Raw genomic sequence first — 15,850 nt, 5'->3', positions numbered from 1 at the left:
TAATTGCACTTGTAATTGGACAGATTCTCCAAAATAATAAAATGGAGGACCCCTTCTACCTCTGATCCTCCAATGTGGACTGGCTCAAGTTGGAGAGAGATTCAATGCCATGAGTGGTCGATGTGCCATAGCATGATAAGGAACTGCAGCACAGAAAGAGGCCCTTTTGCCCATCTAGTCCATGTTGAATGGGTATTCTGCCTAGTCTCACTAACCAGCACACGGATCACCACCATTCCCTTCATGTAGAAAGACCTGAAAATCATTTGAAAGAGTGTACCATTTGAAAGCTTAGTCGAGGGAAGAATGGACATCAGAGTTTTAACTTCTAGAGTAACTAGCTGCTTCATGGGAAGATTTACTTCAAATGACCATCTTTATTTACTTGAGTTAAAGTGTGGAACAGGCCCTTTCAGCCCTTTGAGTCACACCACCCAGAAACCCCCGATTTAACCCACGGGACAATTTACAATGATCTATTACAATAAATTTACAATTTACAAACCTACTAACCGATACGCCTTTGGACTATGGGAGGGAACTGGAGCCTGCGGAGAAATCCCATGCATTCCACGTACAGACTCCTTACAGGTGACATCGGAATTGAACTCTGAACCCCAATGCCTCGAGCTGTAATAGGGTCATGCTAACCACTAGGGTCTTTGTTATTGACTCATTAGAATAGACGGCAAAGCACTGACTCTGTGTCAGCCTGGGTTTCAGTGTTCCAGCCTCGTCTTCATCTCAGCATTACCATCTGATGCCTAACAGACACGGGGAAGGAGGACAAATCACATGATTAGGGTCAGACCACTTGAGAGTGAAATCCAGAAAGATTTTTTTCAACATACCTCCGGCAGATGAGGGAAGAAAGATTGAGTCAGATAAGATATGACAAGGGAAGTGAGCAACATATGGAGCAAGGTTTAACATCACTACACTGACCTCCAAAGGTTGCAAACGTCTTCCAGCATCATTCCTTCAATTTAATATATTTCCAGGCTGTTCCAGACAGAATAGAGTTCTGAGAAATTTCCATTAGAGTCCAAAATGCCTTGAAGGCTTCACTATTTTCATGTCTTCAAAGATCATGACTGCTACTAATAACTTTAAGACATCATTAGAGCTTCCACTGAACATCATGTGTTTCTCAATCTGAACTGAGAAAGAGGATTTTCATTTTGGATTTTATCTTCCAGGCATCACTTTTAATCATGGTTGAATTATACGCATATAGGTAAAGTCTTATATTATGATTTCATTCCAGAAAACCAAAGAGTGGTCCTCAGCTGATTAATTCTATATTGGCTCACTGAGGGACAGGACACGATGGGACTGCACTCTGACCTGTCACAGATCTTTCCCTCTTGGTCTCAACTATTTAGTCTGCAACATTAAACTGTTGATTACTAGGATTTTCCAGTTTTGATGAGGGATTACTGACCTGAAGCGTCAGTGACAATAAGCTGATACAGGCATAAGCTTTCAGGCTGAAGGAGAAGAGGATTTAGGTGCAAGCTGTGGCTGGGGTGAAAGTGGTTGTTACTGGTGGTAATGGTTGATGAATTTCTGTTCAGTGGAAACGCAGATTTGATTACTGAGCGAAAGGGGATAATTTCACTCAACTTTACTCACCCCAACACTGAACTCTTCCAACAACTATTGGCTCACTTTCAAGGACTCTTCATCTCATGTTCTCAATATCTATTGCTTATTTATGTATTATTACTATTTATAAACATGAGAAATTTTGCAGATGCTGGAAATCCAAAGCAATACACAAAATGCTGGAGGAACTCAGCAGGTCAGGCAGCATCTGTGGAAATGAATAAACAGTCAACATTTCAGGCCAATACCCTTCTTCAGGACTGGAAAGGAAGAGGGGAAGACGCCAGAATAAAGGTATTCTGTCATCTTCCTCCTTCCCTTACAGTTCTGAAGAAGGGTATTGGCCTGAAATGTCGAATGTTTATTCATTTCCTTAGTTGCTGCCTGACTTAGTATTATTTAGTTTTTTTTCTTTTAGTATTGCACAGTTTGTTGTCTTTTGCACTTTGGCTGTTTGCCTGTTTAGTTGTATGTGGTTTTTTCATTGATTCTATTGTGTTTACTGTGAATGTCCACAAGAAACTGAATCTCAGGATTGTATCTGGTGACATACAGTATATGCACTTTGATAATAAATTTACTTTGAACCTTGGAACTTTGATGTGGGCCAATGCAACTTGTTAATACTAAAAATGGTATTTGTGAAACTAATTTCATTCTGTGCATGTGGCTAAGTACATGCTCAATTCCAGAGGGAGAATAAATCAGTTACAACAATAACAACAGCTTTTACATATGAAACACCTTCAAAGCAACCAAAAATTCCATCACTATTGGCATTATTTCTGCTCTCCAACCACCTCCTCCATTTAACTATAATTCTTCCTCTCCTGGATCTACATATCACCTGCCAGCTCTGGCTACACCCCTTCTCTTCACCCTTTTAAACGAGCTACCTTCCTTTCAGTCGGAATGAAATATCAATTCAAAATGTCAGCTGTTCACTTCCCTCCAAAGGTGTTGCCTGTCTTGCAGAGCTTTTCCAGATTTTCCTCTCTTGCTTTAAAGTAGGGGTTCCCAACTTCTTTTATGCCATGAATCCCTACCATTAGCCAAGGGGTCTGTGAAATTCAAGTTGGGAACCCCTGCTTTAAAGGGTTGTATTCAGTGGGGCATAACTGACCGCCAGCCAATGATACGGCTGATGAAGATGGCCCAAAAGCTTGGTTATAATTATAAGCAGTTTCAGGGACCAGAGGAAGTTTACATTATAACCTAAAGAGCTTAGAGTGAATGTGGGATGGTCTCCAATCAATGATGGAAATCACTAACGCACTAATGGAGCCTTACAGGTAGGAAAAGAGGTTGTAGTTAAAGGAGATGGGAGAGGAGAAAAGGGATTGTAGATTGATCTAATTGTGCAGATTTCCTGAATTCTTGGAGCGAGCCTTCACAACATCTAGATTGGGATAAACAATGTTCAGCGTTATGTACTGTTCTTGTGTTAAAATGCTTTCCTTGGATTACGGGAGGAATGTTCAAGTTCATTTACTGTTACATTTTAGCTTGGGTTATACAGTTATCATTGGTGTTTGAGGGTCACCCTGACTGTAAGTGGGGTGTGCAATAATCACCTCCCCCCGTCTGTATGTGAGAGGCTGTGTTCTCTCCCTGGCTCATGGCGACCGGTCCGTTTTTTTGTGTTTGTCACAATGAAAATGTTTGTCGAGTTAAACGAGCTTCCTCATCTGTCATTATCGGCTGAATGCTCGCCTCACTGGTGTCAGGAGTAGGATTAGAAATTGACAGCAGAATGGAAGAGCACCTTAAGGCCTGGGGTCCAAGGGACCGACCCGCATCCCTGAATCGGGATGCTAACCCGGAGCGAGCAGCTCCGAGTCGAGCCTTCCCAGGGAACCCCTCTGGGCTCCCCCATCTCCCTCGTGGCCTGCGACGCTGCCGGGGCAAGAGGAAGGCCAGCGGGCCTCATGCCACACGGTCCACTCTGAAGCGACCCAGATACACTGGTGCAAAAGTCAAACTTTCTGCGCGGCAAAACGGGTGGTGCATCTTGCCCTGGTGTTGGAAGGAGATGCCCTGCCGGCCCTCCTTGACCCAACGCGGGCTGAGCAGCGTGAACACCGGGTCCTTGTAGCGGATCTGGAGCCGTGTTTTCGGTCGATGCCGTTGGGGGAAGAAGTGTTAAGCAGATGGCGCCATGTGGGAGAAAGCCCGGGGACGTTCGCAGCAGACCTCCTCCGGTCCATCCCACAGCTCAAAGAGTTTGCCACCCACCCCTTTGTAAAGGCGCTGATGCCGGGGCAACTTGTTCAACTGACATCATCTTCATCGCTGGCCGAAGCGGGGAGGACAGAAGCAACTGTAGCACCCCAAGGCGCTATAGCGTCGCCCCGGAGCCTCCAGCAGAATCCCTCCGTTGTCGCCCCCCCGGGTGGGTCGTCACTGTGTGGTGGAGGGCATCGGATCACGGGATCAACCAATTGCCTCATCTGTCTGCATGTCCTCCCCAACACCGCCCAGGGTCCAGCTGGCCACGGTCACCGGCCATGACAGGGAAGGGGTGGCAGTGGGGAAAGTACGGCGGAGCAGGAGGGAGCCCGGGAGCCCTGCATCATTGGGCTGGACCTGCTGTGCTCCCCGGCGGGGCAGTTCCAGGAAGGGGATTAGGCAGACGTGGCAACAAGCACCACTGGTCACCCCAGTGAGCGCACCGTGCCCCTGTCACCAGTAACCGCATCGGTAGCACCCTCTAGCGAGGCCGCCCGGGTGCTGAGGGCTTGCATTAGGACCGGGGGCGGCAGCTGACGGAGCCCCTGGACCATCCTCACGGCCCGGGACGAGGGCTTGTCCAACGCCACGTTAACACCGGGGGACTGCACAGTGACCGGGGGCGGGAGCTGACGGAGCCCCTGGACCATCCTGAATGCCCGGGACGAGGGTTGTAGAAAACACCACGTTAACACCGGGGGACTGCACAGTGACCGGGGGCGGCAGCTGACGGAGCCCCTGGACCATCCTGAATGCCCGGGACGAGGGTTGTAGAAAACACCACGTTAACACCGGGGGACTGCACAGTGACCGGGGGCGGGAGCTGACGGAGCCCCTGGACCATCCTGAATGCCCGGGACGAGGGTTGTAGAAAACACCACGTTAACGCCGGGGGACTGCACAGTGACCGGGGGCGGCAGCTGACGGAGCCCCTGGATCATCCTCACGGCCCGGGACGAGGGCTTGTCCAACACCAGGTTAACACCGGGGGACTGCACAGTGACCGGGGGCGGCAGCTGACGGAGCCCCTGGACCATCCTCACGGCCCGGGACGAGGGCTTGTCCAACGCCACGTTAACACCGGGGGACTGCACAGTGACCGGGGGCGGGAGCTGACGGAGCCCCTGGACCATCCTCACGGCCCGGGACGAGGGTTGTAGAAAACACCACGTTAACACCGGGGGACTGCACAGTGACCGGGGGCGGCAGCTGACGGAGCCCCTGGACCATCCTCACGGCCCGGGACGAGGGTTGTAGAAAACACCACGTTAACACCGGGGGACTGCACAGTGACCGGGGGCGGCAGCTGAAGGAGCCCCTGGACCATCCTGAATGCCCGGGACGAGGGCTTGTCCAACACCACGTTAACACCGGGGGACTGCACAGTGACCGGGGGCGGCAGCTGAAGGAGCCCCTGGACCATCCTGAATGCCCGGGACGAGGGTTGTAGAAAACACCACGTTAACACCGGGGGACTGCACAGTGACCGGGGGCGGGAGCTGACGGAGCCCCTGGACCATCCTGAATGCCCGGGACGAGGGTTGTAGAAAACACCACGTTAACGCCGGGGGACTGCACAGTGACCGGGGGCGGCAGCTGACGGAGCCCCTGGACCATCCTCACGGCCCGGGACGAGGGCTTGTCCAACACCAGGTTAACACCGGGGGACTGCACAGTGACCGGGGGCGGCAGCTGACGGAGCCCCTGGACCATCCTCACGGCCCGGGACGAGGGCTTGTCCAACGCCACGTTAACACCGGGGGACTGCACAGTGACCGGGGGCGGGAGCTGACGGAGCCCCTGGACCATCCTCACGGCCCGGGACGAGGGTTGTAGAAAACACCACGTTAACACCGGGGGACTGCACAGTGACCGGGGGCGGCAGCTGACGGAGCCCCTGGACCATCCTCACGGCCCGGGACGAGGGTTGTAGAAAACACCACGTTAACACCGGGGGACTGCACAGTGACCGGGGGCGGCAGCTGACGGAGCCCCTGGACCATCCTGAATGCCCGGGACGAGGGCTTGTCCAACGCCACGTTAACACCGGGGGACTGCACAGTGACCGGGGGCGGCAGCTGACGGAGCCCCTGGACCATCCTGAATGCCCGGGACGAGGGTTGTAGAAAACACCACGTTAACACCGGGGGACTGCACAGTGACCGGGGGCGGCAGCTGACGGAGCCCCTGGACCATCCTGAATGCCCGGGACGAGGGTTGTAGAAAACACCACGTTAACACCGGGGGACTGCACAGTGACCGGGGGCGCATCTCTCCGAGCGCAGGTGTTTGGAGAGGTCTGCAGCTGACTGGGAATCACGAAAACCGGGACCACCCCCCTTCACCTGCAAAGTGGTGGGCTGGCGGAGCGTTTAACCGCACCCTGGCTTGCCGTACCCCCACCAGCGCGATTGGCATCGCTACTTGCCCCTGGTATTGTGGATGAACCGGACAGCAGTTCCGGAGGGCACCAGGTGTATGCCAGCTGTGCACGCCGGTGGACCTGGTGTTAGCCCATCCCCAAGCCAGGGATTCCTGGGGAGGCAGCAACTCGGGGGGAGGGGGCATTCACGATGCAGATCGGCAGAAACAAAGGGCAGCCAGCAGCCACCAAGAACAGGCTTATGATGCCCGCAGTTGGGGACAGAACATTACTGTGGTGTTCCAGTGTGGTCTACCGCCCCTTTTGGAAGAAGGGAATATCCCCCAAACTGGGAAGCCACTGAAAGGGGCAGGGAAAAGTGCTCAACCGCATGCCCGATGTGGTGTCTCGGGTGCGGTTGCCTGAGTGGTAGAAGGTTGGCCTCGTATCGGACCTTGGCCAGCACCGACCAGCGAGGCCGAGGAAGAAAGTGATACTCCGGGTGCCCTACCTCTTGCCTCATCAAACGGTGCCTCCCCTGGGGGTCTCCGGACTGCCCCCAACCCTAAAGCCGGAGGGTTGACCACCACCGGGGCTATTGGACTTTGTTGCGGACACTGTGGTGACTGCTCAGGTGAGAGCAGGGTGGAGTGGTCAACAGCCCGCCCCAGCGCTGTTTATTGTTCTTGTGGCATTATGGTGGGATGTTCAAGTTCATTTATTGTTACATTCTAGTTTGGGCTATACAGTTATTCACCTGTGTGTTTGTGGGTCACCGACTGTAACCGGGGTGTGTGATGACAACTTCCCCCTTCTATAGGTGACTGAGAGGGTGCTCTCCCCGGGTCGTAGCGCCCTGTCTGTTTTTTTGAGTTTATCACAATGAAAATGGCTGTTGAGTTAAACAAACTTCCTCATTTGTGATTACAGGCCGAATGTTTGCCACAGTATTATTCAACAACACTTTATAAAGCTGTGTTCTCCACCACTTAGAAAAAACTGACAGCAAAAATATCAAAACACTAACTCCCATGACAACTATGTAATGCCATAGGGTTTCAATCCAAAACATCAGTATCTTTCCTCCTACAGATGCTGCTTGATCATCTGAGTTCTTTCAGCAGAATTACCTTGCACCATGTGGTTATGGCATTAGTTCATCGATATTGGAACAAAATCCTAGAAGTCCCTCGCAACACGCCATGTAAGAGTCTGCAATCTCTACAGCATTGTGTAAAAGTCTTAGGCACATATGCTGTACGTGTCTAAGCCTTTTGCATAGTATGGTAAAGCCTCTGTAATTCAATAAGATTCACTATCAGCCTCTCAGTGGGAGCTAGGAATGTACACTGAACACCTGCCCTTCCAGTGTGAAGAATGAAGATCAAAATAAGTTGATATGTAGTCATGTGTATTTGACCCTTATGGGTTACCATCGAGTTTCCCTGTGTGCTACATACTGAACGCCATGGGAGAGGGAATTCTGGGTAGATGACTTACAAGCAAAATAAAAAAAACTGCACATTTGTTCTTCACCTCTCCGTCTCTTGTGTGTTATCCACGGCCACCTGGTTTACCACAGCCCCAAACAAAACAGAAGGCAGTTAAATTAGCAGATAACAGTCACATCTCAAGGGAATAGGTGTTTGGACAACATTCATCATGTGCTGTGTTGTATGACATGGGCGATCATGATCTCATGTCCATGATTGTTCTTTGGAAGTTGTTTGCCATCGTCTTCTCCTGGGCCGTGTCTTTACAAGACAGGTGACCCCAGCCGTTATCAATACTCTTCAGAGATTCTCCGCCTGGTGTCAGTGGTCACATAACCAGCACTTGTGATATGCACCAGCTGCTCGTACGACCATCCACCACCTGCTCCCATGGTTTCACCTGACCCTGATTTGGGGGGGGGGGGCAAAGCAGGTGCTACACTTTGCCCAAGGGTGACTTGCAGACTAGTGGAGGGGAAGCAAAACCTTTCACCTCCTTCGATAGAGGCATATCTGCACCCCACTGGACAACATAATTCACGCATAAAACCTTCCATACTGTGTTTGATTGTACTCAGCACACTGCATTGAGAAAGTGAAATAGATTGCATAATTTGAGATATGCTCAAGATCTGATTGAAGTGACTGGAATAGGCCAATGAATCAGATTAGAATTAAGGAACTGATACCTTTTTCAGGCAAAGAGATGGAGGGATATGATTGATAAGGTGTGGAAGGTGCTGAAAGGGCACTGGTCCAATGCTCTCTTCCTAGTCATGAGGATATTTTGCATTTATAGGATGTCTTTCCCTGAAAAGATGGAGTCTTGCTCACTGGGAGAGAGGAAGGCTTGGCTTTGGGAGTCATTAGCTAAAGACCGGGTTGGGTGTGCAGCTTTTCTCCTGGTTGTGGAACTATGTGGGCAAGTTTCCAACAAAGCTCACCAAGCTTCTGAGGTACGGTAGTGTAGCCGTTTGCATAACACTTTACATCACCAGAGATCAAGGTTCCAATCCCTCCCACTGTCTGTAAGGAGTTTGTACATTCTTTCCGTGACTGCCTGGGTTTCAACTGGGTGCTCCAGTTCCCTCCCACAATCTAAAGACACATGGGTTAGTAGGTTGTGGGCATGCTACATTGGTGCTGGCATCATGGCAACAATTGTGGGCTGCCACCCAAGCATATCCTTGGATTGTACTGGTTGTTGTTGAAAACAACACATTTCGCTATATGTTTTGATGACGTGGCAAATAAGACTAATCTTTAATCTTAAAAAAAGAAAAGAAGTGTGAGAATGGGTCAGATATTGAAAGAGAACAGAAAGGGAAGAAGGAATTTCTAGAGAAAATCCTAAGGATAAACAACTATAGCTTCTCTAATTGGATAAAGCAATCAATATTTAGCCTGATAATCAAATAATACAGATACTCTTAGTTTAGAAATGCAAAAAGCTATATGAAGATTAAACAAATCTCAATGCAAATGCTCATGTTATAACTTTAATGATAGGAGTAATGGAAAATATCTTCAGGATAGGCTTAGAGTCTCTTAAAATGATCACACTTGCTGTGGATGTGACAGCACATTAGTATTATTAGTTGGTGCAATAAAATAGCCCCACACTGAAGCTTTCCATTGGAACTGTACTGGGTAAATGTGAGGTTGCTTTTGCAATCTGTTAAACTCCAGTCCAATGTTCCAAACTGAAAACAAAGCCAATGGTTCTGCACGTGGGTAATTGCAATCTCAGCCCAATTTAGCCAGAGGATTTGGCTGGCTTAGGAGGGAATGTGTTTGGAAATGCTAGTGCATACAGTAGAACTAAATTTGTCAAATGCTGGAGCGTCATATGCATACATCTCTAATATCACCAGGTGAACATGGGTGAACCTATCTGTAACTGCACAAGGTCTTGGGGAGGAGGGGAGAACCCAGGCCTGAATTTAATTCTATCACCCTCACCTTTAGTCAAACAAAGCTATCTATCTATCTATCTATCTATCTATCTATCTATCTATCTATTTAGCAATACAGTGCAGAATAGAGACTTTTGGCCCTTAAGCTGTGATAACCAGCAATCCCCAGCAGCTCCTGATTAATCCTAGCCTAATCACAGGCCAATTTACAATGACCTATAAACCGATTAACTGGTAGTCTTTGGACTGTGGGAGGAAACCTGAGCACCCGGAGGAAACACATGCGTTCCCCGGGGAGGAGGTACAGACTCCTTACAGAGGAAGCCAGGATTGAACTCCAAACTCCGTTGCTCCAAGTTTTAACAGCAATGTGCTAATCGCTACCAGGGCTGTGTTATTCAAAAAAGAATTCTTGTTGGTATCACGTTGAGAAATTTTTGTGGTTTAGTGCATTACATTTTGTTCATCTTTGTTGACTTACAGAACATCAATTTCTGAAGGTAATGAATGGAAAAGGGAGAAGAGAGGAGTGAGTTGGAGAGGTGAGAGTAGGAGTCAAAGCAGGTATTGGAGTAGGAGTGGGCAACACAGCAGTGTAGCAGTTAGTGCAATGCTTTACAATGCCCACTTTAAAATAAGAGTTCAATTCCCACCACTGTCTGTAAGGAGTTTGTAAGTTCTCTCCGTGACCAAGTGAGCTTTCTCCAGGTGCTCCAGTTTCCTCCTACATTCTAAAGATGTACAGATTAGAAAGAGTTCGTAAGCTGTAGTCATGCTATGTTGGCATCGGAAGCGCGGTGACTCTCGCAGGCAGCTTCCCACACGTCCTCAGACTGTGTTTGTTGTTGATGTAAATATTGCATGTTTCGATGTATATGTGGCAAATAAAACTAATTTTTAATCTTTAAAAATGAGAATGGGTGAGAAATTGAAAAAGTAGAAAAGGAGAGAGGAGGAGAAGAGCAGGAGAATGTCACAGTGTGCACTGACAGGACTGAGCTCATCTGCAGAGGAACGACATGCAGAGACAGAAACTAAAGTTTATTCAACAGTACATTGGTAGCTCAATGGAGCTACCAGGAGACAAATCATTCTCGAAACAAGGAACCTGCAATAAGTGCTAATTGGGAGTTCACTTTAAATAATCATGGAACGCAGAAAACCCGTGCCAGTCAAAATATATTTGACAAGATTAAACAGAAAGCACAAGGGTTTAACAACTCTAAATAAGACAACAATGAACAAGTACAGGTGCAGAGGCCCGCAGGGATCATGACACTCCAGCCCTTTATCTCTTCTACTAATCAACTTCCTAGCTCTTTACTTCACCCCATCACTCCTCTGGTTTCACCTATCACCTACCACCTTGTGCTTCTTCCTGCCCTCCCCACCTTCTTGCTCTGACTTGTCATCTTTTTTTTCAGTCCTGATGAAGAGTCTCGGCCCAAAACATCGACAATTCACTCTTTTCCATGGATGCTGCCTGGCCTGCTGAGTCTCTCCAGCATTTTAAATGTGTTGCTTTGAAATAACACTTACTCTGGCTCCGCTGAAGCAGCAGAAAAAACCACAAAGGTAAAGAACACAATAACAATTTAAAAGGCACACAATAGATATAAATATACAGGATAGCATATATACATAGATTGATTGTATCTCCTTAAAGTGATGCCAGGCTGTAAACTGATGGGAGATAATAAAGTGGTGGTGGAGTCAGTGGGTAGAGCTTTTGCTTGAGGAAACTAATCCATTAGTTGAAGTGGCCCCATATAACCTTGACCATACTTAGGCCAGGGGTTCTGCTGATTTCCCTAACTTGGGGTGTTTATGATATTGTGCCAGGAAACTCCAACACACAATGTTACAAGAATCCAGAGTATTATTAGAATCAGAATCAGACTTTAATCGCCAAGTACCTGTGCACATACAAGGAATTTACTTCCAGCAGATGTTGTCTCTCTGCTCATAACAATAATAATGATAAATATGAATGAAAATATAGATTATACATACAAGTAGTGCAATCCAAGTAATAGTTAGCCAACAGTTAACCGGCAGTTAACTGTTCAGCAAAGTGACCGCAGTAGGGAAAAAACTTCTCCAGTGCCTATTAGTCTTAGTCTGGAGGGATCTGAAGCGCCTACCAGACGGAAGCAGTTCAAACAGTCCGTGCGCAGGATGGAAGGAGTCCTTTATGATGTTCCCCGCCCTCTTCTTCAAACTGGAAGAGTACAGGTCCACAATAGAGGGCAGGGAGGCTCCAATGATGCGCTCGGCAGTCCTCACTGTGCGTTGTAGTCTGGTTCTATCCTGCTTGGTGGCGGCTCCAAACCACACAGTGATGGAGGTGCACAGGACGGACTCAATGACTGCAGTGTAGAACTGCAGCAGCAATTCCTGAGGCAGACCATATTTCCTCAAGAGCCGCAGGAAGTACATCCGCTGCTGGGCCTTCTTCGCAGCGTCAAGTTATTTCACTGCTCCATTTACTTTAATTACGTTAAGTTAATTTTAAGTTCAACCAAGTGATTCTGCTGTTGGTATGTATGTCCTGTGGTCAGAGCCCACTGAATCAAATTAAAAAGCAAGACTACAGTGCTTTACGTTGCAACTCTACAAATCTCTGGTGAGACCACATTTAGAGTATTGTCAAAGGCAACACGAGTGAATCTGCAGATGCTGGAAATAAATAAAAACACAAAATGCTGGCAGAACTCAGCAGGCCAGACAGCATCTATGGGAGGAGGTAGTGACGACGTTTCGGGTTGAAACCCTTCATCAGGAGTGAAGTAATATGGGATGGTCGAGGGGGGATAAGAAGTGGGGGGAGAGATGAAGTAGAGAGCTGGGAGGTGATAGGCTGAAGGGAAATGGGCTAGGGGGAAGGTGGAGAATTATGGGAAATAAAAGAGAAAGAAAGGTAGGGCTGGGGGGAAATTATAGTGAGGGGGGATAAAGAGAGAGAAAGAGAACCAGACTAAAATTATAGATAGGGATGGCTAAGGGGAGGGCAGGGGTATCAACGGAGGTCTGTGAGTTGAATGTTCATGCCGGCAGGTAGGAGGATACCTAGGCGGGAGATAAGGTATTGCTCCATCGACCTGCGTGTGGCCTCATTTTGACGGTAGAGGAGGCCATGGACAGACATCGGAGTGGGAGTGGTCTGTGGAATTGAAGTGTGTGGCCACAGGGAGATCCCGCCACTGCTGGAGGACCCATAGATGCTGTTTGGCCTGCTGAGTTCTGCCAGCATTTTGTGTTTTTATTTAGAGTATTGTGTTCAGTTCTGGTCACCTCATTACAGGAAGGATGTGGATGCTATGGTGAAGGTGCAGAGGAGATTTACCAGGATGTTGCCTGGATTGGAAAACAAGTCTTATGATGTGAGGTTAGCAGAGCTGTGACTTTTCTCTTTGGATGAGGGGGGACTTGATAGAGGTCTACAAGATTATGAGAGGCATAGATAGGGTGGATAGTCAGTACCTGTTTCCCAGGGCACCAATAGCAAACACCAGAGGGCATATGTACAAAATTAAGGGAGGGAAGTTTAGGGGAGACATCAGGGGTAAGTTTTTTTACACAAAGGGTTGTGAGTGCCTGGAATGACTTACCAGGGATGGTGGTGGAGGCTAAAACATTAGGGGTATTTAAGAGCCTCTTGGACAGGCACATAGATGAAGGAAAAATAGAGGGTTACGGGGTAGTGTGGGTTTAGGACTTTTTTTTAAAAGGAATATATGGGTCTGCACAATATGGAGGGCTAAAGGGCCTGTACTGTGCTGTAGTTCTAGTGTCTAGTGACTAGTAACTTAGTAAGTGCTCTCTTAGCAACTACTGTGTGTCAATATCTCTGAGGATCTATCCCAACATATTGATGCAGTTACTAGTGGCTATATTTCATTAGGAGATTGAGGAGATTTTGTACGTCACCAAAGATGCTCACAAATTTCTACAGGTGTACTGTGGAGAGCATTCTAACTGGCTGTACCATGTTTGGTACGGAGGTAGCGGAGGGGGGGGGGGGCAGTCACTGCACAGGATTGAAATAAGCTGCAAAAAGTTGTGAACTCAGTCAGCTCCGTCATGGTGACCAGGCTCCCCAGCATCCAGGACATCTTCAAGGAGTGTGCGTCCATCATATCACCCTTGTTCTCATTGCCACCATCAGGGAGGGGGTAGAGAAGCCTGAAGACACACACTCAATGACTCAGGACCAGCTTCTTCCCCTCTGCCATCTGATTCCTGATGGACATTGAACCCATGAGCACTACCTCACTTTTTTTTGCACAATGTATTTAACAGCTTTTTAATAAATATATTCTTACTGTAATTAAGTTTTTGTTATTATGTATTGCAATATACTGTTCCTGCAAAACAACAAATTTTGCAAATTGCCAGTGATATGAAACCTGATTCTGAAGTCAAAGAATGGCCTACTTGCCTACAATCCCATCATATGTTTCTGACGTTGGGGAGAACTGTTCTGGCTGAAAATTGATTACCATTGATTGTTCTGCTCAGTATATTGATTCGGTGTTTAGTTCTCACTAATGCCCAAGTGTGTCCAGTCTGCTGGACATGTTTCACTGACTGCATCACCACTGCTGCCTTCGTGCTTGGCTATTTTTCATCCAATTCTGATCAAGTCAAAATCATTGCCAATAGGACAGTCATTTTCTTTATTGTCTAAAGTGGAACTGTACATCTGGGGTGTAGTACACACAGTGAGAAAGCTGCAGTATTTTTTCTAATTTCCTCATCTCAAAAGCAAATTGAAAAATTTCCCAGGTGGAGTCATGGACTTGTGTAGACAGAGTGTTTTGTTTAATTAGGTCTTTAAAGCATTGTGGGACAAAGAGATTGTTGCTCCCTTATATCGTTATCAGTTCAATATTTCACATGATTCAATATCTGGATGGCCCAAATGACTTCACTGAATTAGATTCATAGAGTCATAGAAAAACACAGCACAGAAACAGGCCCATTTGTCCATCAAGTCCGTGCCAAACCATTTAAACTGTCTTGCTCCATCGACTTGCACTGGGACCATAGCCCTCCATACCCCTTCTATCCATGTACCTATCCAAACTTCTCTCAAACTTTGAAAAAGTGGAAAATCAGTGGAAAAAGCCTGCTTGCATTTATCAAATCTCTACCCTTCATTATTTTGTATGCCCCTATCAAGTCTCCTCTCAATCTTCTGCGCTCCAAGGAATAAATTCCTAACCTATTCTTTCCTTGTAATTCAGGTTCTCCAGACCCAGCATCATCCTTGGAAATTTTCTCTGCACTCTTTCAAGCTTACTTCCATCTTTCCTGTAGGTAGGTGACCAAAACTGCACACAACACTCTAAATCAGGCCTCACCAATGTCTTATACAAGTTCAGTATAACATCCCATCTCCTGTACTCAATACTTTGATTTATGAAGGCCAATGGGACAGAAGCTTTCTTCGTGTTGGAAACATGTAAACTAATTTATTCACAGCAAATCACAAGAGAAAAAGGATGCAATGAATAATCTCATTATCTCTTTTAGTGAAGCTTCTGCAGAGATAAATATTGTTCTTCAAAACCCCTGGATTATCCCTGAAAATCCTTGAAATATATCCTGGATTACTTAATGCTTCTTCAAAAGACATTATTCCTTACTCCAGGAGTCAGTGAACTTCTGCAAAATGCTGCCTGTCTCCTTTATTCATTACCTAATATTCGCTGCTTTCTGCTGTATTGCATGTCTGAGATGAGAAGAAATTCTTCTCAGAAAGCAGTGAGCTCCACCTTTGAGGGCTCGCTTACTCTGTACAGAAATTTTTCTATATTAAAAATATGCAAATTTTGGAAATTTGGAAACATCAAGTGATGTGGTGCGCTGGGAAGTGCTGCATTAAATAGTGGAGCAGGTGCAATGGATTCACTGGTTTAATCTGCTACTTTTAAATGTCATCTTTGTTCTTTTATTTAGAGATACAGGATGGTCTTCCAGCTCAGTGAGCCGTGCTGCCCAGCAACCCACCTATTTATCACTAGCCTAATCACAGGTCAGTTTACAATGACAAATTAAGTAGGTTAATTGGTCGTTGTCAGTTGACCTCTTTGGAGGGAGGGAGGAAATCGGAGCACCCGGAGGAAGCCCACAGATTCACGGGGAGAACATACAAACTCCTCACGGACAGCACGGGAATCGAACAGTGGACTTTGGTGCCCTGGGCTGTAAGAGCATCACACTGACTGCTACTCTGC

General features: G+C 47.2%; 1 long non-coding RNA gene across 1 annotated transcript in view; it reads left to right on the top strand.

The window, feature by feature from the left end:
- The window catches only part of LOC132383367 (uncharacterized), a 29,661-nt gene that overhangs the window by 9,573 nt on the left and 4,238 nt on the right, over nucleotides 1–15,850 (top strand). Inside the window, exon 2 of the long non-coding RNA XR_009508645.1 lies at nucleotides 15,573–15,648. This is a non-coding gene — a long non-coding RNA (uncharacterized LOC132383367). The remainder of the gene's footprint in view (nucleotides 1–15,572; nucleotides 15,649–15,850) is intronic.

Source organism: Hypanus sabinus, chromosome 30 (assembly GCF_030144855.1).
Source record: "Hypanus sabinus isolate sHypSab1 chromosome 30, sHypSab1.hap1, whole genome shotgun sequence".
Lineage (NCBI taxonomy): Eukaryota > Metazoa > Chordata > Chondrichthyes > Myliobatiformes > Dasyatidae > Hypanus > Hypanus sabinus.
This window is presented reverse-complemented; position numbering and strand designations above follow the sequence as displayed.